General features: G+C 49.1%; 1 protein-coding gene across 1 annotated transcript in view; it reads right to left on the reverse strand.

Annotated features, from left to right (window-relative positions):
- The window catches only part of SNRPC (small nuclear ribonucleoprotein polypeptide C), a 150,448-nt gene that overhangs the window by 101,725 nt on the left and 27,651 nt on the right, over positions 1-21,072 (reverse strand). The gene's annotated exons all lie outside the window — the stretch shown is intronic.

Here is a 21,072-nt window from a genome sequence, read left to right on the forward strand (position 1 = left end):
AGTATTAGCCACTTTCAAGATTGCACCCGACAGTTGGGATAATTTGGCCTTAGATCGTACTGTCGGTCCCATGCTAGGTTTTCCTGCAGTGTTACCCCCAGATATATAAAGGTGGACACCCTCTCAAGGCTGGCGGTCCCCAGAGTGGGATTGGGCCTAGTTCTGATTGGTGGGTTGAAGATCATAAACTTCGTCTTTTCTGTGTTCACCTCCAACCCATGCTGATGACAGAAAAGACCGAATCCATCCAGGATCCTCTGGATCCCCATGGGGGATTTTGAAAGGAGGAGGGTATCGTCGGCAAACATGATTGCCGGTACCTTCCTACCTGCCAAACAGGGGGCGTCATTGTCCTTGATGTTTTCCAGGTGTGAGATGACGTTATTAATAAATAAACAAAACAGGGTCGGTGTCTAGACACAACCCTGCCTCACACCTCGACGAACATGGAACCTGGATGAGAGTTTGCCATCTTTCCCACACCTAACTTGCGCATAGTTGTTCTCATGCAGCCTGGCCAAGATGTTTAGTAGCTGGGGGGGAATTCCTAACTTTTCCAGCACCTCCCAAAGTTTCCTACGCGGGACTAGGTCAAAGGCTGACCTCAGATCCACGAAGACCATGTACAATCTCCCGCCCTCGATCTTCACCGTCTTCCAGTAAAGGAGAACGAGGCGGAAGATCTGATCCATGGTCGACGTGTTTTTCCTGAAGCCCGCCTGCAAGGGACTCATGATGTCATTTTCCTCCACCCAGTCTAGTAGATGGTTCAAAATAAGACGCGCAAAAAGCTTTTGGGGAACATCTATCAGGCTAATAGGCCTGTAGTTTGCCGGACTCAAAGGGGACCCTTTCTTGTAAATCGCAACTATTTCAGCCCCTAACCAAGAGGAAGGGACCGCCATACCTCCCAAAATAGCATTAAAAAGAACAAGAAAGTACGGGGCCCAAATGTCAGGATGGTATCTGAACAAATCACCGGGTAGCTTGTCCAACCCCGGTGCCTTCCCCAGCGCTAAGCGCTCCAGTGCTAGCTTCACCTCCCCCAAGGAAAATTCCAAGGCCCCATCTGGCAGGCAGGGGGACTCCACCAGCATCCCTTCCGACCAGAGAGTGGTTTCTTGATAAAGTGTCCCAAAGTGGGCCTCCCAAATAAGGGGGGCAATATTGGGTTCTACTGCAGATAGCAGATCCCCTGTTCCATTGTTTACCAGAGCCCAAAATTTTCTAGAATCTTTAGATTTGAGGGCTTCAGACAGTTCATGCCAATGATTCCAGTCCCACTCTGCCCTTGCATTGGCCAGTACTAACTTGTACTCCCTCCTAAGGGCTGCAATCTTCACCTTATCGCTGCCCTCTTTAATTGCGGAAAGAAGCTCAGACTTAGTTTTCCTGCAGGTGGAGGTGTACCAAGTCGGCGCTCGAGTCTTTTTCCTTCTAGTGGGTAGGGCCGGATTGAAGATATCTGCAAGGTCCCTCACTAAGGCCTGGTGAATGCCAGATAGTCTCTCATTGTAGTCTGAGGGTCTAGATTGACTAATGAGAGCATCCACCTCCTGGAACCTGGGAAGTGCTATGCCATAGAGGTTTTTTAGAGCTCCTTCTTTATCAACTAACTTCCCCCATTTCACTCGGCGCCTGCTTGTAGTAAGTAGTATGTCTCCCTGGTCAACTCCAGAATCGGTAGTTAGCAGCCCTGTATCAGGGGCTGGGTGCTGGATCTCCAACAGAAGGGAATTGTGGTCGCTGTCTGTCCTCGGGATTACTCTAAAATCTTGTACTTTGGGCCACAGGGAAATATCTATAAAAATGTAATCCAACCTTGACTCATGGCCCTTTTTGTTAAAAGTACACACCGAAGGAGTGTCAGAGGGGGTGCGTCCATTACACGCCCTCAGTGCAAAGTTCAGGGTGAGAGAGGTAAGTTGTACTGCCAACGGAGACCAAGCTTTGGGGTGAGGTGAGGAGGAGGAAGGTGGGACTCCCCAGTGGTCATCCTCGGCAGTAAAGGCACCCTCCATTAGACCTTCCAGGGGTTCAAAGTGGCAGTTAAAATCTCCTCCCATCACTATTTTCTGGTCGCCTGGCAGTTGCCCTAGAAAAGATGAGAGATCATCTAGGGTGGGGGATTCCTTACCCACAGCGACTGGTCGAGAGTAGACGTTAACAATAGCCCATGTACTTTTACCAGGCCATCTGAGGAGCACACACTGAATGTCAGGTGAAAGTGCGTCCATTCTATCCACCTGACACCCAATGTGGCTCGCCACCCAGATTGCCAAACCTCCCGAGGGTCTCCCTCTCCCATTAGACTTTGCCGGGATTTCAAAAATGTCATATCCCCTCCTAAGCTGTGGTGCCCTAGCCCATGTCTCCTGGAAAAGGAGGATGTCACCTTTACTGACCAAAGTTTCCCACTCCGGGGTATCCACCTTACTTGAAATACCAGCTACATTCCAGGAAAGGATAGTCAGGCCTGGACCTTGGGGTCGAGGCCCTGCTTTACTTAATGCAGACGGGATGTCATGTGCAGAATTACCCAGGTCACCCAAACCAATAGTAATGGGCGACTGGGTGGGTAATTCAACAAGCTCCATCAATTGCGTTGAAAGAACAGATAATGTGTTTGGTGGATCCTCATCTAAAACTTGGATGCTTCCCAGGGTGGTCCCCCCGTCATTTGCAGGGGCCAGAGACCTTTTTTCATTTACAGAAACAGTTGTACCTTCCTCCCTTAGTGTAGACCCATAGGCAAAATTTACTGAATGTTGTAGAATATCCCCCCTTCTTGGTCAATCTACTTGGTCCAGACAGGAGAATCTATTCTGAAGGACAAAATTGCCATGGGCGGGCAGTGTGTTGTGCTTGGGTCTGTACCGTGAACCATCTACGGCAAAGCCCACTCTGGTCCAACTCTGTTCCCTCCCCACTACTAAGTTGGAAACATTTGGGTAGAAGTGTGAGAGGGACACTAATTCTATGTTGGACTTATCCGGCCTTACCAGCCAGTTGCAAATGTAAGGGGCAACCAGTGGGCTTTTAAAACTAATTATGATACAGTCCCCTACCCTATTTTTGGGGGTGATTCCGATCCATGGGATCCTTCTGACCATCAACACATCACCTTTGATGTTAGACGGGAGGGGTCTGTTAATATTAAGCCAACTAACTACCTTATTACGGAGTGAGTCCTGTGGCTCTCTGGTGTCACCATTGAGTTCAGGAACTCCCACCATAATCGCTGTGTAAGGCACAGCCTCAGGGGGCAAATTAACCGCCCTGCGCCTAGTGTTGGGGCTAGTGGGGCGACCAATATGTTGATTGTTAACTCGCCCCCCACTCGTTGGAAGGGGTAGTGTTGGTTGCTTAGATCTTCTAGGTGCAGGGACAGGGGGCCTGGACAATTGTAAAGAGGGCAGTGGGGGAGCATGACTACCTGTAACGCTGTGTTGTTCCCCAGCCGGGGCCTGTATGCTTATTCCAGCAGTAGGTGGTCTATTCCCTACAGAATCCCGGGGAGCCATCTGTGCACCTGGACCCAAGCCCCCACTAGGACTATTCCTGTTATGTGAGTCTTCCATAGCCTTGAGTCTAGCAGCTATAGAATCCAATTTTTCAGACAGGGGCTCCAGCAGGCTCCTAAGGATGTCCCTAAAAGAGCCAATTAGAGCCTCTGTCGCATTTGCAGGATTTGCACCGAATGTAAACGGGCCAGAACACCCAGGTACCACTGTGGCTAATGGTGAGTCTGATTGATCAGACCCAGTTCCCGGGGAAGTAACCACGGGAGAAGCTGGAATGTCTAAGCTAGCATCTAATATTGGGTTAGTTTTGTCCACTTTGGCCCTTTTTGCCCCTCTAAGTTTCCTTAACCTTTTCGGAGGATGGTCCACTCTACTGCCTACGGGATCTGTTGGCGCTGCAACTTGCCCTTCATCCAGCGCCTTAGACATTTCCGCACAGTTCATATACGGAGTGGTCTCCACCACCCCCGAGGGACGCAGAGAATCACTATCCCTCCGTAGATTAGATGGAGTCCTAAGTTGTTGGAGGACTGTCTCGATTGTCTGATCAATACTATCCATGAGTGATAGATGGGTGGCGTCAAAGGGTATTGGAGTACTAACATCGATGGGAGAAGAGTCCGAGGGGATTACCGAAACTGACACGTTTTCTGAATTTACCTCAAGGAGAGTGTCTGAAACTATGCGACCTTTAGTAGCCGCAACACTGGTCTTCGGAAAAAATGTATCCAGTGTGCTAGAGCACTGTTGGGCAGCCTTACTCCTGGATACTCTAGTAGCCATGGCGAGAGGAACAGTCAAAGCCGCAGGCTGATGGGGTATGGAGGGGAGCCTTGAGACAGGGACAACGTTAGAGAGGGGGCCCGGTCCGGTCTCTGCCGGCCTCTAACGGCCTAAAACAGCCCGCTCTTTGCCCGGTCTTAGCCCGGCGTCCGCCCACGCGCGTCCCGCGTGCGCGTTCAAGGCGGGGTTAAAGTAGAGGAGGAAAAAAAGGGGGCGGGAAGAGGAACCAGGTGCGCGCGGTGGACGGCGCAAGCACTTCTGGACCTTGCAGTCCCGCTCCCTGTGCAGGTGGCGTCTAAGGCACTCCCCCAGCCGAGGTGACCGAGCCAAAATGCTCCCAAGTCACGCAGAGGTTTTTAGAAAGGGCTCCGCTGCTATTAATTCCCCAAAAACGGCCAGAAACACTGTCCACAAATCTTCCACAGCACGAGCGGCACCCGCGCCAGCGGGGGCCGCGAGGAGTTAAATACCCTCCAGGAGAGTCCAGGGAGGTCCAAGGAAGAAGGGGGCGGGAAGAGGAACCAGGTGCGCGCGGTGGACGGCGCAAGCACTTCTGGACCTCGCAGTCCCGCTCCCTGTGCAGGTGGCGTCTAAGGCACTCCCCCAGCCGAGGTGACCGAGCCAAAATGCTCCCAAGTCACGCAGAGGTTTTTAGAAAGGGCTCCGCCGCTATTAATTCCCCAAAAACGGCCAGAAACACTGTCCACAAATCTTCCACAGCCCGAGCGGCACCCGAGGTGTTTTTTTTTTATACGTATAATGAATGTATGTGCGTGCATGTATGTGTGTGTGTATGAAAGTATCTGTATGAATGAATGTATGAATGAATACATGTATGTGATGGGATTTGTGCAGCAGATACATAACTGGCGAGAGACCGCGCCGAACAAGCCAGGGATATCGAAATAACCAATGTTTAGATATTTAAAAGTCTTGTTTGATGTTTTGCATTATTTTCTGTCATTTCAGTCCGATGGAAGGGGTATTGCTGACCCCCCTCCCCTACTCCCCCGTTACTGCTCCACGGTGATAGGGTTTCGGTTGTTCAGATCGGAACAGCTGTCTTGTTAAAGTTAAATATGAAATGCAGATGGTGAGGGCGAAAGAGAAAATGTAAACAATGATTTAAAATCCGAAAATAAAAGGGGTTAGATAGTTGAGTCGGGTTAAGCCTGGTTAGATGCGGATGATCGTGAAGTACATGAACATAAAAAAAGATCAAATAGTTAAAAAATGACACCAACGAAAATTGGACTGTAATGTGATACTGCAATAATGACTGTGCTTTAACTCTAATAAAATTGTTAATAAAAAAAATAAAATAAAAAAAATGACACCAAATTACAGAATATAACCCGATTAGGGTCGCGGTAGGTTATACATCAAGCATCACACAGTGTGTCAAAACGGAGCTGGGACGTGCGCCCCAATGATCCAGACACAATAAGGTTTTTTAATATCGGATACACGGTGGGGCAGACTTGGGGGATGGCCTCTTGTTTCCGGGGCCTTTATATGTCGAGGCTCAATTCTTCCATGCTGCCAAACCTAGCCTTTAGCCCCCCAGATCCTGACGCTACCCCGCCTAGACCCGTTTACCCCTGGGCCTCTAACGCGGGTGGTCTAACGAGGCTCGATAATCCGACACGCCATGCCGGGGCTTAGTGTGGCAGGCATCAGGCAGCACTGCGGGCGAGGTGCCAGCTCGGTCTCAAGACTGATACAGGGAAAAGAGAGAGAAGGAGGAGAGTGGAGAGAGAAGGAGGAGAGTGGAGAGAGAAGGGAGAGTGGAGAGAGAAGAGAAAAGGAAGAGAAGGGAGAGCGGAGACCAGGAAAGAGAAGAGACCAGGAAAGAGAAGAGACCAGGAAAGAGAAGAGACCAGGCAGAGAGAACGTGGAGAACTAAAGATCTACGTACGGCAAGGTCCCTTCTGGAACTTGTAGTCTCGCTTTTCTCCTTTGAGTCCTGGGCTACAAGTCAAAGCTTGCAGAGTGACGGTAGTTATAAGCCCCAGCATGCAATGTGCTGGTAGCTAAAGGTGCAACATATGGCACGTGTTTGCATATCACCCCTGACACCTGCGGCCTCTGTACCAGCCAATGGGAGGAGAAGGGGAGGAGTCCGGTCTGCGTCAAATCTCTAAACCTGAGGATGCTTAATCCGACACAACAGGCATGTTAAAGCCGCAACGAAGCCTGTAAGGAGCGGGGCACAGTACCGCAAGGTCTGCTCTAGCGCCTAGACACGAGTTAGCCCTAGAGACCTAGCGCACCCAGGTGCAGCTCTGCGTTAGACATGGCATCCGCTGCCAGGTGCCAACTCCCCCCACTAGTCTCGCAGGACTCCTGTTTCCAGGATCGTTTATCCCGAAGACATAAGACGCTCTTTTGTCAAGTACTCAGATGTACAGGGTCGTTTTTTTTTTTTGTTTTTTTTTGGGGGGAATTTTTTTTTTTTGAAAATTATTTTTATTGGCATTTGTTGATATAAGCATACAGACATTACATTCCGTACAGGTAACTGTGACACATGTGCAGCAGAGTAGACCAACATCAATATAGAGAGTACGTTTGCGTCTTATTCCGCGTAGATGCGGCATGTATTGTAGCAGGTCTTCGCCAGTAAGAAAAACTGGGGGGGGGGGGGAACTAAACTGGGAGGTGCCATGGGGTTCTTAGTGGTTGGGCCAGGCGTATGCTGTGAGTCCGCGAATGCCTACACAACAGTGCAGGTGCCTCTCGCTTAAGAGGGGGTGGGTGCGCGGGTTGATGTGGGGGGCCATTTAGTATGTCAGGCGAGCGAAGGCGAACCCGACGGATCTAGGGGTGGCGCGGATAGTCGGGGGAGATCCCCTGCCCTGGGAGCATGTGGCTGTGCGGTGTCGGGGGTATGTATGTCGGTGACCGGGACCTTTGGGATCTGGGATTGTCTGAATTGGTGCAATAGAAGCGCCCCTTCTAGGGAGATTGGGACTTTGAGGATACCTTTAGCTTCTTCCTCACGCATTGCATCCTCCTCAGCTGCAGCCCACTTAAGTACCGCCCCCACCCATGCCGCAATCAGAGGGCCCGACAGGGAACGCCAGTGCATAGCTATACAGCGTTTGGCCAACAGGTGGGCTAGGAAAACAAAGCGCATTGGTATTTTGTGACGCTTCCTCCGCCCGAGTATGCCCAACGCGCAACCCTCCCAGGTAGTCAAGTGGGTCAGTCCGGTGAGATCTCCAAGTGTCGAGTGGCTAGATGACCAATAGTTCTGAATGCCCGGGCAGGTCCAGAACATGTGTGAAAGGGCTGCATCCCCCACTTGACAACGAGGACAGAGGAAGGTCGTGTCGTGGTAGAAGCGTTGTAGGCGCGCTGGCGTTAGGTAGGCCCTATGTAAGATGTGAAACTGTATATTCTTAAAATCTGGCGTTCCTGGATACTTTTTTGGGGAATTCTATCGCTCTGTCCCACTCGCTATCATGAAATGGTCGTCCCGCTTCCCCCTCCCAGAGGGACCGTAGGGATGCTAGCAGTGGGGGTGTCAGTTCCCTAATCGATTTGTACAGCCATGTGGTAAGGTGGCGACCCAGTCCCATTCGTAATATTGTGTGAAGAACTGGGTGTGTGGGAGGTTCCCCCAATGTGAGGTCATAATATGGTTGGTAGTGGCTGAGGAGTTGGCGGTGAAGCAGGAACTGGCCTGGGGGCAGGTCATAGTCCATAAGCAGCCGGTACGACCTGAGCTGTCCATCTTCAAACAGTATTTCTGCTTCGGCAATGTCTCTAGACGTCCATTCCTGAAGCATGGCAGAAGTGAAGAACCCCCCGCGTCTTGGCCAGCCGACTAATGGTAGTAATGGTGTGTATGGGGGACAGTTTGGTGCCATGCGGTGTATGCGCTGGACGCACTTCCGGGCAATGTCCACTTGAAGGGGGTAGGTTCGCGTGGGGCGGGATCCTGGTAGGAGTAGGCGACGCAACTCTGGTATGGGCATACGACCCGTGGCAGTACATGTTTCGGATGTGCATCTGTCTGCTGTCCAATATGAAAGCCACTGGAGCTGCGCCGCCAGGAAGTAGGCTTCAAATGATGGAGCGCCAAGACACTGTGTTGTGGGTAGTTTTAGCTTTGCTAACGCGATCCAGTGCCACCCCTTACCCCATATTAGAGAGCTAAGGAGTGTGTCTAAATCTTTGAAAAAGGAGCAGGTGGGACTACTGGGAGATTGGTGAAGTAAAATAAAAGCCGCGGGACCAGTATCATCTTTGCGAGAGCTACCCGACTAATCGGGGCCAACGGGAGGCTCCGCCAGAACCCAATTGTGGATCGTATACCGGCGAGGTGCCCTACGATGGTTACCCTCAAAGATGTCGGCTGGGGAAAGGTATAAGCGAATCCCGAGGTATCGGGGGCCCTCTGCAGCCCAATGCATTTTCCGGTCACCGATCCAGATATCCTGGGAAGAGGCGTCTGGATGGAGGGGGTACACCATTGACTTATCCCAGTTCACTTTCTAGCCCGAGGCCTCCGTGAACTCCATCAGGGCGGTCTAGAGTATGGTGAGATCCGCTGTTACATCCCGTATGTATATGAGGAGGTCGTCTGCGTACATGGATACGCAGTGCGCGACGTCCACGAGTGGAATACCCCAGGCGTGCCCGTCCCGGCGAAGCCGGATAGCTAAGGGTTCAACAGCGAGCGCAAATAATAAGGGCGAGAGGGGGTACCCTTCTCGTGTGCCCCTGTGTATTGCGAATTCCGGGGAGATGTAGCGACCAAGGCGGACCCGGGATGTAAGGTTGGTGTAAAGCAGGCAAGTATAGGCTACGAGTGTGGGGCCTAGTCCCGCCCGTCCGACGACGGTAAAGAGGAACTGCCATGTTAGGGTGTCAAAAGCCTACTCAAGGTCCAGGATCAGACACACCGCCCGAGGGAATCGATCGCCAATCTGATCCTGGATGTGAAAGAGGCGCCGAATGTTGTGAGAAGTATTTCTACCCGGGACAAAACCGCACTGGTCTGGATGTACTAACGGGCGTATAATTTGTGAGTATCTATCCGCTAAGATTTTCCCCAGGATTTTGCAGTCGGCTGTGAGTAGTGTGATGGGGCGATAGGAGGCTAGGAGTTGGGGGTCCCGATCGGGTTTCGGGAATGTCACAATCACCGACGCTCTCATGGAGCTAGGCAGTTCGCCGGTTTGGAGCGCCGCGTCCAGCACTGTTGATAAGTGAGGAGTCAACTGAGGGGCAAAGGTGGCGTAGTATTCGAGTGGAAACCCATCAAGGCCTGGGGCCTTAGCACGGGCCAGTGCTCGTATAGCGCCTGTAATCTCAGTGGTTTGTATCTTTGCATTTAACCCCTTCTTGTCCGCGGCAGATAGCTGAGGGAGGGGGAGAGGGTCTAGGAAGTGGTCGACGGCCCCCGGATCGAGTGATGAGGGGACAGTGTAGACTGCTGAATAATGTTGATAGAATGCCTGGAGGATCTCATCCTGAGATTGTACCAGGGTGCCCTGGGGATTTATAATTGCGGTAATGGGCCGAACTTCAGTATCTTGTTTAGCGAGCCATGCTAGGAGTGTGCCCGTTTTATCACGGTCCTTGTGCATTCGGGTCGCATAGGTCCGAAAATTGTGACGCCGAAGGTCCATGCACGCCGCTTGATATTCTGATTTGGCGTGGGCGACTTGGGTCGCCGTCGCTACCGAATGATCCGCGGCCTTAGTGGCCGTGACCAGTCGCTGTTCCGCCTTCTCAAGGACCTGCTCCAAGGTACGTCTTCAACCGACTCTCTGCTGAATACATTCCCCACGGGCTACCACCTTGAAGCCGTCCCACTCGACCAGGGCTGACGATGCGGTCCCCGTATTATGAGTAAAGTATTCTTGAATGCTGCGTTGGTGTTTGTGTGTAAAAACGTGGTCTGTTAGCCAGTCCCGCGATAATCACCATGTGGGGACAGGGGGGTGTGGGGGTCTCCACTGGAGGCTGAGAAGATGTGCATCGTGGTCTGAGACTACTCTGCCTAGATAATCCGAGTGGCATATTTGCGGGAGAAGCGTTGCTGTGCATAAGAATCAGTCAAGCCGGACTCGCAGGTTGTGAGGGATGGAGTGGAAAGAGTAAATGCGGGCCTGGGGGTGGTGCAGTCTCCATGCGTCTGAGTGACCAGTGTGCGATCCATGCTTTGAATCGTTCAGTTTGTCTGTGGGTGGGGGAGTGGGGGTGCGATCGATCCAGTCTCGGATCCGGGATACAATTGTAGTCCCCACCTAGTATCCAGGGTACGTGTGAATTGGGCCAGAGTGTTTGTGAGTCGGTCCCAAAATGTATCCGGATCAACATTCAGGGCGTACACACTTCCCAAGAGGATGGCCCTCCCATCTAAAAGTCCCTCCAGCAGGGCGAATCTGCCTTCTTCGTCCACCACCCGCCCAAGTTCCCGGAATGGGGTTCCTGGGCGGATCCATATCAGTGCTCCACGGGCAAACGAGGAGTAGGTTGTGGCACAGATAAGTCCGTGCCATTTTACACGCAGTTTGCCCACTTCGGTTGAGTTAAGGTGGGTTTCCTGCAGGCAGAGGATAGACGCTTTGTCGCTTCGCATAGGCGTAGATCGCGTAGCGCTTACGTGGGGTGTGTAGACCGCGTGTATTTAGCGTGAGTATGTTAATGTCTGCGTTTTTCGTCAGCTTCGCCATGAGTAGCCAGTGCTGTGTGGGGGTTGGGTGCGGTGCCCAGTAGATAAAATCATTTAGTGGTCTCCTAGAGATGCGCTGCGTCTGGGGGGAGTAGGCGGAGGGAGAGCCTGGCCAATCGAATATTCTGTGGTGTGAAGCTCCATGGCGGAGTGGGACATGTATGAACCGGGGTATAAACAACGTGTGGGGGTGCGGGAAACTGTCCCAATACACAGGACTCATCGTTTAGGAAACCATGTGTCCAAACTTCCTCCCGTAACACGAGGAGGGATAACAGCTCTATGTGATAGGGGGTGACGGCATGCAAGTGCGAGGCCACCCGCTGAGTGGGCATGTAGAAGGAGCAATGCGCTCAGATGTACAGGGTAGATGTGTGTTTTTTATCACGGTCTAGTTTTAACCAACTCAGCTTGGAGCCTGAAATTGTGTGTTCAGTCCTTAGCTATCCTGGTTGATAATTGGTCAACATCTCCTATGTATGGGGTGTGTAAACCCAGCACCTTTCAAAACCAGACAAGCCCGGGAGTGGTGCACGCGCTTGTGCCTGCCGCTGCAGGCGAAAAACCAGCTCGACCAGCGCCGACCGCCATCGCGCCATCTGTTTACAATTAACACGAACGTGAAAATTGGAAACAGATGGCATTAATGCTCGCTCCCGAGCACCCTAGGCCAGGAAACAAACAAGGCGGGACAATCACCCACCTTGAACCAATTGCGTGCTGTCTTTTTAAGAAAAGCGTTACAACAAACAAATGATGGACGGAATGCTGACAATGCATACATTCTCCCCCAGTCAAGAGATCTGGGTTAAATCCATCGTTCTTTTGCCCACTACACCACCCCAGTTTAGACATGGCCATATGCAAATCAGTCTTGACCCTGTGCCTCATGGGAACAGTCCAGCCCGAACTGCCAAGCCATGTCTTCCCTGGACCGGAATCAAGCATCCTAGGACCGGTTTCTGGCTATCAGCCGTCAGCAGCCAGGATAGCTTGACTCCAGTGGCGTAGTGAGCACGGGTCCCACGTCTTGGAATACCCATCCCACTTAGGGCGAAAAGCGTTACAACAAACAAATGATGGACGGAATGCTGACAATGCATACATTCTCCTCCAGTCAAGAGATCTGGGTAAAATCCATCGTTCTTTTGCCCACTACACCACCCCAGTTTAGACATGGCCATATGCAAAGACGCATGCACAGGCCAATTGTGGGTTAGTAAAAAAAAAAAAAAAAAAAAAAAACACACACACACGAGCTTGTGTTCAAAGTTCCAAAGCCCTTACTAAATGCCTCGTAGAGTATCGCATGCACGCTGGCTCAGGCGAGTCCTAAAAAGAAGAAGGACATCTGGGCCCTGTTCCATGCGCAGCAATGGTAGCCTGGGAGCTAATGCGACCAAGGAAAAATCCCTGTCCCTTTTCATAGCAAGAGCCATAACTGGGGTCCAGTGGAAACTCACTGAGTGCATGGGGAGGAGGTATCTTGCTGTGAAGCAGAGAGTGATAGAGCTAAAGAAAACAGGGCTTCTCAACAGGGTGCCTGCCACCTGAAAGAAACGTAAATGTGTTAAACTGGTAACTCACCAAATGTAAAGGCTGCTTTGGAGCTAGCATAGGTTTTAATCAATGGAGCCGCTTGAAGCTTCATGGTGACAAATGTTCATTATTTTTGAGAGGTAATATCGGTGCCCATTAAAAAGTGCACCCTTTTAACATACCAAAAAATATTTGCACGAGGCAGTCTGATTGCTTATTACTGAATTGTATGTTTTTAATGCACTTGTTTTATCTTAAACTATATTTTGCTGCAGCCTGTTTTATACTGTGTAATACAGTTTTGAAATAATGACATTCACAGTGCTTGTAGTACTAGTCCTCCCCGCACCAATCTAGTTTCACACACAGATATCTGCAGTGATCACATTAGCCAACTGAGGCTTCATAATGTAAAATAGTATATTTCCCATTCATTTGAGGTGTGTGCGTGTTATTTTATATGCAGACACCTGAAAGTGGAAAAAAACGATAACATATAGAATACTATATTCTTTTAAGCTATGTCTTTGACTCAGTTTCAACACTCACTGACCCCGCTGCGGCACTCAGTAGTACAGCTGTTACACTTTTTTCCTGCACAAACTGATCTATATAAATGAGGACATCCTAGAAACGTGGCAGTCGCGCTTCCAGACTATCTTTATTTAAAAGTTAGCATAGGCTTATTTGCGCAGCGGGGGAGGGCCATATTATGCGGCAAGGCTGTATAAATTGTGTAGCATAAAAAGGCAAATTATGCGGTGTAGTGACGCACATTTGTGATAGTATTGATTATTTTCACACTTGTTAACACTGCCTGGGTATATGCTGCACCTCAGTACCAGTTTAACACCCAAACACAGCAATAAGAAACAGAAGTGTGACCAGTCAACTGTGCTGCAACAAGTGTTGCTGCATTCTCAGTAGCTTTTGAAACGTTTGAGATGGAAGCAACATTTTTTATTAGCCCCTTCAGTGCCCATGACGAGCTGGACTCATCATGGGCCGCGGTGGCGCTGTGCCCATGACGAGTCCAGCTCGTCATAGACCCCGCCCGCTAATGCAACGGCCGGCACTGGGCGGGGAAAGGGGCGGGCACTGAAGGGGTTAAAATCTGTAGATTATGCAGCGGATTATGGTTTATGTGGCAAATACATAACTGTGCGATCAACACTGGAGCACCGCATGTTTCCAGTGACCCTGATTTACAGGTATTTACATTTTGTGTGTTGCCTAAAAACAACATTCTACAGCCTTTTGTTTCACACTCCCTACACTCCAGCAATACTGTCACATAATTCACTTTAAAACCTCCTCTCACTTTGCAGTCAGAGAAAGAAAAGTAAACACCGATCCCCATCTTAAAAGAATGCACAGCTAATCGTCAGAAGATACTGCCTACATTTGAGTTCTGTCTTTAAAGACCTGGCAAATGTGACAAAATAAACACCGAATTTAAATGCTCCTTTATTTATTGTCCGGCTTTCCTGACCCACCCAAAAAAATCTAATTGCAACCCACTAGTGGGTTGCGTCCCACAGTTTGAGAAAATCTGGCGTAGATAGATCGGTCCTAACCACTGGGTCATAAACAAAGGCTTAATAGATACCCAAAGGCCCATAAATGAATAGGTGACTTGTGAAGTATGACAGCAACCTAAAACGGGCATCCTGGTGTTACAGTAAATATGAGGCGTCACAATGGGGGTATGTTAGAATTGGTTAAACAGATCTAAAGCTAGGGTTTACATTATTTTAAGCACATTTCATTGTCCATGCCACATTAAGTGATGGGAAGATGATTCCAAAGTTTTGAGGCCAGCAGGGCAAGGAAATTCCCAGCTTTCCACACCTGTTTGATCCTAGCAATTATGAACAGCTATACATTTGACTTCCTCAAATCCCCAATGAGACAATTATATTTTACACTTTCAATCCGATACCTGAGACCATACAATGAAAAGCCAGGCATGAAAGGACTAAGGTTTTTAATTTAATTTACTTGCTCGCTGGGACGCACTGTGGGGACCTGAGATGTAGGGTAGGTTAATGAAGCAGGATCTTCAAAATCAGCCTGGCTGCGGCATTTAGCGCCAAGTACAGCAGCCTAACTTAACGAGAAAGACCAAGATAAAGTGAGTGTGCATAATACAATCTGGGTGTAATAGGCAAGATGTCCAAAAATCTCTTTGAAGACGGTAACAAAGAACAAGCATTTACAATGCAATGGTCTCGGCATTGGTAAAGTTAGAGCTATTGGCATTGCTCATGACATTATTTTTGTTTTTGTTTTTGTTTTTAAAACATTTAAAGAAACGGCATTGTCATGAGCAATGCCAATAGCTCTAACTTTACCAATGCCGAGACCATTGCAGTGTAAATGCTTGTTTGGCCTTTGGCAAAATTGGATAAGGTTTGCCAGGACCAGATGCCAAGGTGGGCAGTGTTCCAAAACCAGCATACAAGTACCAAGAACAGCCTGAACTCCGAGCCAGAGCCACAAAGGCTGTACATGTAACTTATTCTTGTAGCATTTTGAATTCATGCCTGCCAACATTTGGCAACAGGAACGAGGGAGGTTTCGAAAAAATAACTGGGGAAAGAAATTCTCCATCAAGTTGCATTGCAATGAGGGAAAAGTGAAGTGCGAGTAAGCTGAAATAATGAGTTATTTACTTTAAAGAGTGAAAATCTCCCACCTGCATCCAAGTAATCCCAAGTAAGTCACATGTATTTTTTGCGACTAGGACCCTCAAAATTTACTAAAAACCTACATTACCAGTGGCTTAAGACATGTCCAAAGCAAGGCTGAATATAAAAGGCGTGTAATAACAGAGGAAAAACAGCCAGGGCGAGCTGCAGAAGCTACTGTAAAATGCACTTAGAAAGGTATACAATAACACCCAGAGCACTCCAAAGTCTTTTATAAGGTCTGCAAAATGAAAGCAGGTCCGATTATTGTACATGATTCAAGGGTCCAACTTGTTTGCACATTGAAAGACAGCCGGCACGTGTTTCGTCTTTAACGACTTTTTCAAGGCTGAATAGTATCTAAGTAACTGATGTAAACAGGTCCACAAGAGTACGGTAAGTAAAGGACACAACCTGCAAGTAAACAGCATTGGTACGTAAATGTGGACTGCAAGGAGGAACCTTGAAAAGCCCCCATTTGTCCCCCAAACGTAAGGTTTGTGTTCCGAGGCGAGTACAGCACTTAGAAATGTACACACCCTAGGTATTACCGGACGAAACAATAGCAGTGTCAGACCTGCATGAAATTACCATAAGAAATGGAAATACCCCAAGAGCAACTCACCAAAGGGACGGCACTCTCACCCACCAAAGGGAGCAGAAAGCAGCACTCTCACCCACCAAAAGGACAGCACTCAAACCCACCCCAGGGAGCAGATGACCTGGCACTCTCCCCCACCCCTGAAGTAGGAAGAGGCTGAGCCCGGCACTCTATACCACCCCGGGAGCAGGAAGCAGTACTCTCACCAACGCCAGGAGCAGCACTCTCACCAACCCCAGGAGCAGGACGCAGCTGAGACCGGCACTCTCACCCACCTTAGGGACGCAGGCCCAGTAGTAGCAGAGGTAGGCAGTGCTGACACCCAGTATCAGGGGCAAGGGCCTGCCCCAGTTGGGCAGCAAGGCATCGTGCACTATCTGCGTGTACCCGAGCATCCTTCGCACTCTGCGCCTCCAGCGAGCAGCGCACACTTCAGCCCGCACCGGTATCTGCCCACTGCAGCTGCCACCCGCGAGAGTGGGAGGTTTAACCGGAAGCGCCAATAAATCCCGTCACAACTTCAATGTGCCGCGCCTGTCCTCGGGGCTTCAAGTGCGGGAGATCAAGGCGCCCTCTAGCACACGTACAAATCCATCGCCCATATGTAGAGATCTAATCATACAGACCAGCACATCTACTCATACGTTTCGTACGATATGCGAACACTCGCCCTGCACGCATCAATTACATACACACGCTCCAACCTGCTCCATTCACACACACCTTTCGCCATTCACACAGACTTTTCAATGCATATTGATTCATACATGCATCGCACACATACATACCATGCACGTACAGAAAAGTCATTAAATCTCCCGACTTCCGGTTCTGCCTTCGGCAGACCGGTAGTCCTCAACCTAAAAACTGAATCCACATCCAATAGAGTAAGTAACGTACTCGTACTTTCGGCTACCTTTTATGGTCACTGTAAATCTTAACTATGTGTTGCATTTGACGAAGCCAAACATCGCTGTTATTGGTAGCAGGCTCGGCTGAGTCCTTCTTTTGTGTCTAACCTCTTGTCCTTAGAGTGAAAGTACAAATGTCTGGATAGCATCGTTCCCCGGTCTACATAATTTGTGAATCTAGAGTGTGAATACTGTATTTCCAGCGAGTAATTTGCGAGATAGTTTTTATAATATTAGTTATGACTGGTTGTAAGTTTTTCGGGCTGGGCTGGTGACTGAGCAGCTGCGACAAACGTTGAGGGAGAGAAACAAGATGGCGACTGACGGAGCCGGGGAACAGGCAATGGAAGGTAGGAAGGCGTAGGGGACGGGGGTACAGGACCGTGGTTAGTGAACATATTTGTAGTGAACATGTCATTACAAGGTAGTGATAATAATGGCGATTTAAGACCGTCGCCTAGTATATAGGTGCTAATTTGATGTAAGCGAGAAATGGCTCAGTTGCGGGAAGAAAGTAGTGTATGAGTAAGCTGAAAGGGTTTTGCGATGTCTGGAAAGGGGTATCATTGTGATATTTATTGTAACACACTTGCATAAAAACAATTCTGGTCGGTTTGTAGCATTACGCATGATATAGGAGCAGATACAAGAGCAGCGTCGCCGTGCGGTATTTAAATATGCGCGTCCAAAATTTTCACATCCAACTAATTACTTTTTTTGAGCGGATACCCTTGTAGCGGGTCTCACAACACACCAGTCGCCAAGTTTAAAGTAGATTCTAGGGGTCGAGTGGAGGGCACCGGAAGACACAGCCGCCTTTCTCCGAGGCAGAGCAGAAATGCCTCGGAGAAACGCAGCGTCCTTTTCGGATTCGGGGGCGTGTTTTGCTGTTGTCTCCTCCCTGAGACTTCTCGCAAAAAACACGCCCCCCGATCCGAAAAGGACGGGGCCTAAATGGAGTGACTGACCTCTTCTCCAGTGGCTGGCCAGCATTCAAGAGGCCAGCCAATGGAGAACAGGGGAGAAGAGGGGCGGGTGCAAGCCCCTCTTCTCAAAGTCATTAATTCTCGCGAGCGAGACTGCGCAAGCGCAGCCTTCGCTAGCCGAGACCTAAAAACGGGTGTCAGCAGTCTCTGCAGCAAGAGCTTGAAGGCTAATACATTGTCAAATTTGACATCCAGATTTCTCAAGTTCTTTAGGCCACCAAACAAGCAACCAGATTTGGTGCCACCAAAGATCAAAATCTGTATATGTCAGAGTTTTAATTCCAAGCAACTAGTTTTTATCCATTGAGCAACTTGAGTGAGGCATAGCTAAAAGGCATCCTGAAAAAGGATTTTTAACAATAGAGTACTTCAGCAGTGTATCATCAGCATACTAAACCACATAAGGCCGTAGGGCCATACAATTATAGCTAAAGGGGCAGGTAGACATTAAATAACACTGGATCAATGAAGAGCCGATTGGCAGTCCAACTGTTTGGTTTCATTTGGAAAGGAAAGATTTTATCCAGCTGCGAGCCAACCCATCAATCCCCACACTCCCAAGTTGTGCATTCAAGATTGACTGCAGCACTGTGTCAAATGCTGTGGATAATAAATCCAACCCAGATCTCGACTGAGGGTAAGTGTTTGAAAGGTTTTAGCACTCCATCCATGATCTTGTTGCGTTTGCCATGTTCGCCCCTATGTGGCCGTGGGTATGTCCAGATGTGGGTCCCTTGCTTGCTGTGCCACTGGATTCAAGCTAGCCTAGCTGATGAGGTGTGATACACCGAAGCCGGTCCCAGGATGTTTGTTTCCTGACCAGGGAGGACCTGGCAGATCGGGATGGACTGTTCCCATGAGGAGCAGGGCCAAGACTGAATTTCATATGGCTGGGTCCAAATTGGGGTGGCATGGTGAGCAAAAGAATGATGGGTTTAACCCAGATAACGACTGGATTGTTTCAAAGGTTTAAGCACTCCGGACATCATCTTGTTGCGTTTGCTATGTTCGTCCTACGTGGCCAAGGGTATGTATATCCAGATGTGGGTCTCTTGCCTGCTGTGCCACTAGATTCAAGCTAATGAGGGGTGATTCCCCGAAACCGGTCCCAGGATGCTTGTTTCCAGTCCAGGGAGGAACTGGCCTGGCAGTTCAGGCTGGACTGTTCCCATGGGGAGCAGGGTCAAGACTGATTTGCATATGGATGGATCCAAAATGGGGTGGTATAGTGAGCAAAAGAACGATGGATTAAACCCAGATCTCTTGACTGGGGGTGAGTATTTGAAAAGATTCAGCACTCCGTCCATCATCTTGCTGTGTTTGTTCGACAAGTCCATCAGCACCAGAGTGACCGTAATTCATGCTGAATTTAATACATTTGGTAACTTCGAGCAGTGTCTTTTCTATAATGTGATTTGGATGAAAACCAGACAGGGTGAAATGCAGAGCAAGTGTTGTTCTAGATTGACAGCTGACCAACTATTCAGGCATGCTTGCAGCTGCAGGTAGTAAAGATATCGGACGATAATTTGATAGGATAGCATTTGCTGTTTTTATTTAGCAGCAGGACAACATAGGCATTCTTCCAGCAGCCTGGGGGGTTAAAGCTATAAGAGACTGTCCACAAATCTTGCTCCAAGCCAGAGACGGTTACAAATTAACATTCTGCATGGGGCATGTTGTCATGTTCCTTAAAATAAGGTACTGTAAAGTAATCCAACCAGGTAATCAGGAGAGACATGCCAACTGTAGTAGATGGGCGGTTTAAAAAGATCAAAAACATGCATGTCCTTCTTTGAGGGGTGGAGAAGTGCCCAAATAATTTACGTTCAATGTGAGAAAATACGCAGGCCAGTGCATTATTTGAGGCACCACTATGGAGGGTAAAACCCACTAACACAAGAGGGTGGGGGCAATAAATCAAAGGCTTAAGTTGTACATTTAATAGTGAAAACTGCTCCTTCTGTTAGTCAAGTTAACTAGATTTTTTTACACTCAATCCCACCTCCTCTAAGATCCTATCGATCCGAATGAGAAATTAGATAACCTGGTGGTATAGCATTCACAGTATCAGGAAGTGAGGAGTCGGGCGTCCAGTTTTCTGTAAGAAAAGCAAGATCATAGAAGGCACAGGATAGAAGGGCAAATACACCAATATAGCATTTTTAGGTAGCGATGTTAAATTTATAACGAAAGCAGAATATCTCCACAATTCATCCTCCAATCCCTTTGTAGCAAGAAAAAAAGGAGACACTCCATTATCCTGAATGGGGGGGGCACATGCTGCATTCCTCAGCCTGGAGAAGTTGGGTGTATTGGTGAAACGAACGTGATGTGGTCCTGTGAAGTAAGACTTGAACCTAGTCTTAATTTTGAATTGGTGATGGACAGTTTGGCATACAGGTCAGCAACATATTTCTGTTCCACCATTTCGGCAGGACATACCTCAATACATGGCAAACATGTGGGCGAGCACTCAGGAGGTAAAACGTGTTATGGGGCATTAGATTTACCAACCCTCCAAAGCCTCACTATTCTGCATTACAAAAGGGCATAAATGCAGGCGCCTAGGCGAAGCCCCCACTTATCTGGGACCGGTCCTGTGACCAGCCAAGACCCTTTCGGACCATGCTCCCTTGGATTGCTCATTCGGCTCTCACTTCTGCTGACCACTTTTGACCAGCTCCCTTGCTCTTTTACCCGATCCCTGGCCTCTGCCACGGTCTTTCGTCCCTCTGTGCATGTTTTTCAATCTTTCACCTGTTTTTCTGCTTGCTTTCTTTCACTCCTTGTGCCTCTGTGTGTTCTTTTCATTCTGTCAATCTTTCACCCCTTTTTAGGTCGAGGACCGTCCGGTCTGCTGAAGGCAGAACCGGAAGTCGGAGATTTAATGTTTCTGAGAGTGGCTCCTTAGCCCGCCTCTCTTTTTGCCTCTCCTCCATTGGCTGGCTTCCTAAACGGAGGCCAGCCATTGGAGGAGAGAGCCGTCCCTCCAAATAGGCTCCGTCTTTTTCAGATTCGGGGGCGTGTTCCTTGCTGTTCTTTCCACTTTTTAGCCACGCCCTTTTTCGAACAGCAGGAACACGCCCCCGAATCCGAAAAATTTCGAAGCTTCCATCCGCCATTGTTTTGCTGTCGTCTGCCCGTGAGGATCTTCTTGCTGTTGTGAGTGTAAATTAAAAGGAGTAGTGCTTTTTATGGGGCAGAATGTGGGGGGTTCTAAGTAAGGCATTCTATTTATGCGTGCACCAAGACGAGGTCAACCGCAAGTTGTTACAGCTCTTATGCAGAGTGCCGGAGCTAGCAGTGCAGCATTCACTGACTATCTTTCGGCAGCGTGCGCCTCT

Source organism: Triturus cristatus, chromosome 1_1 (genome assembly GCF_964204655.1).
Source record: "Triturus cristatus chromosome 1_1, aTriCri1.1, whole genome shotgun sequence".
NCBI lineage: Eukaryota > Metazoa > Chordata > Amphibia > Caudata > Salamandridae > Triturus > Triturus cristatus.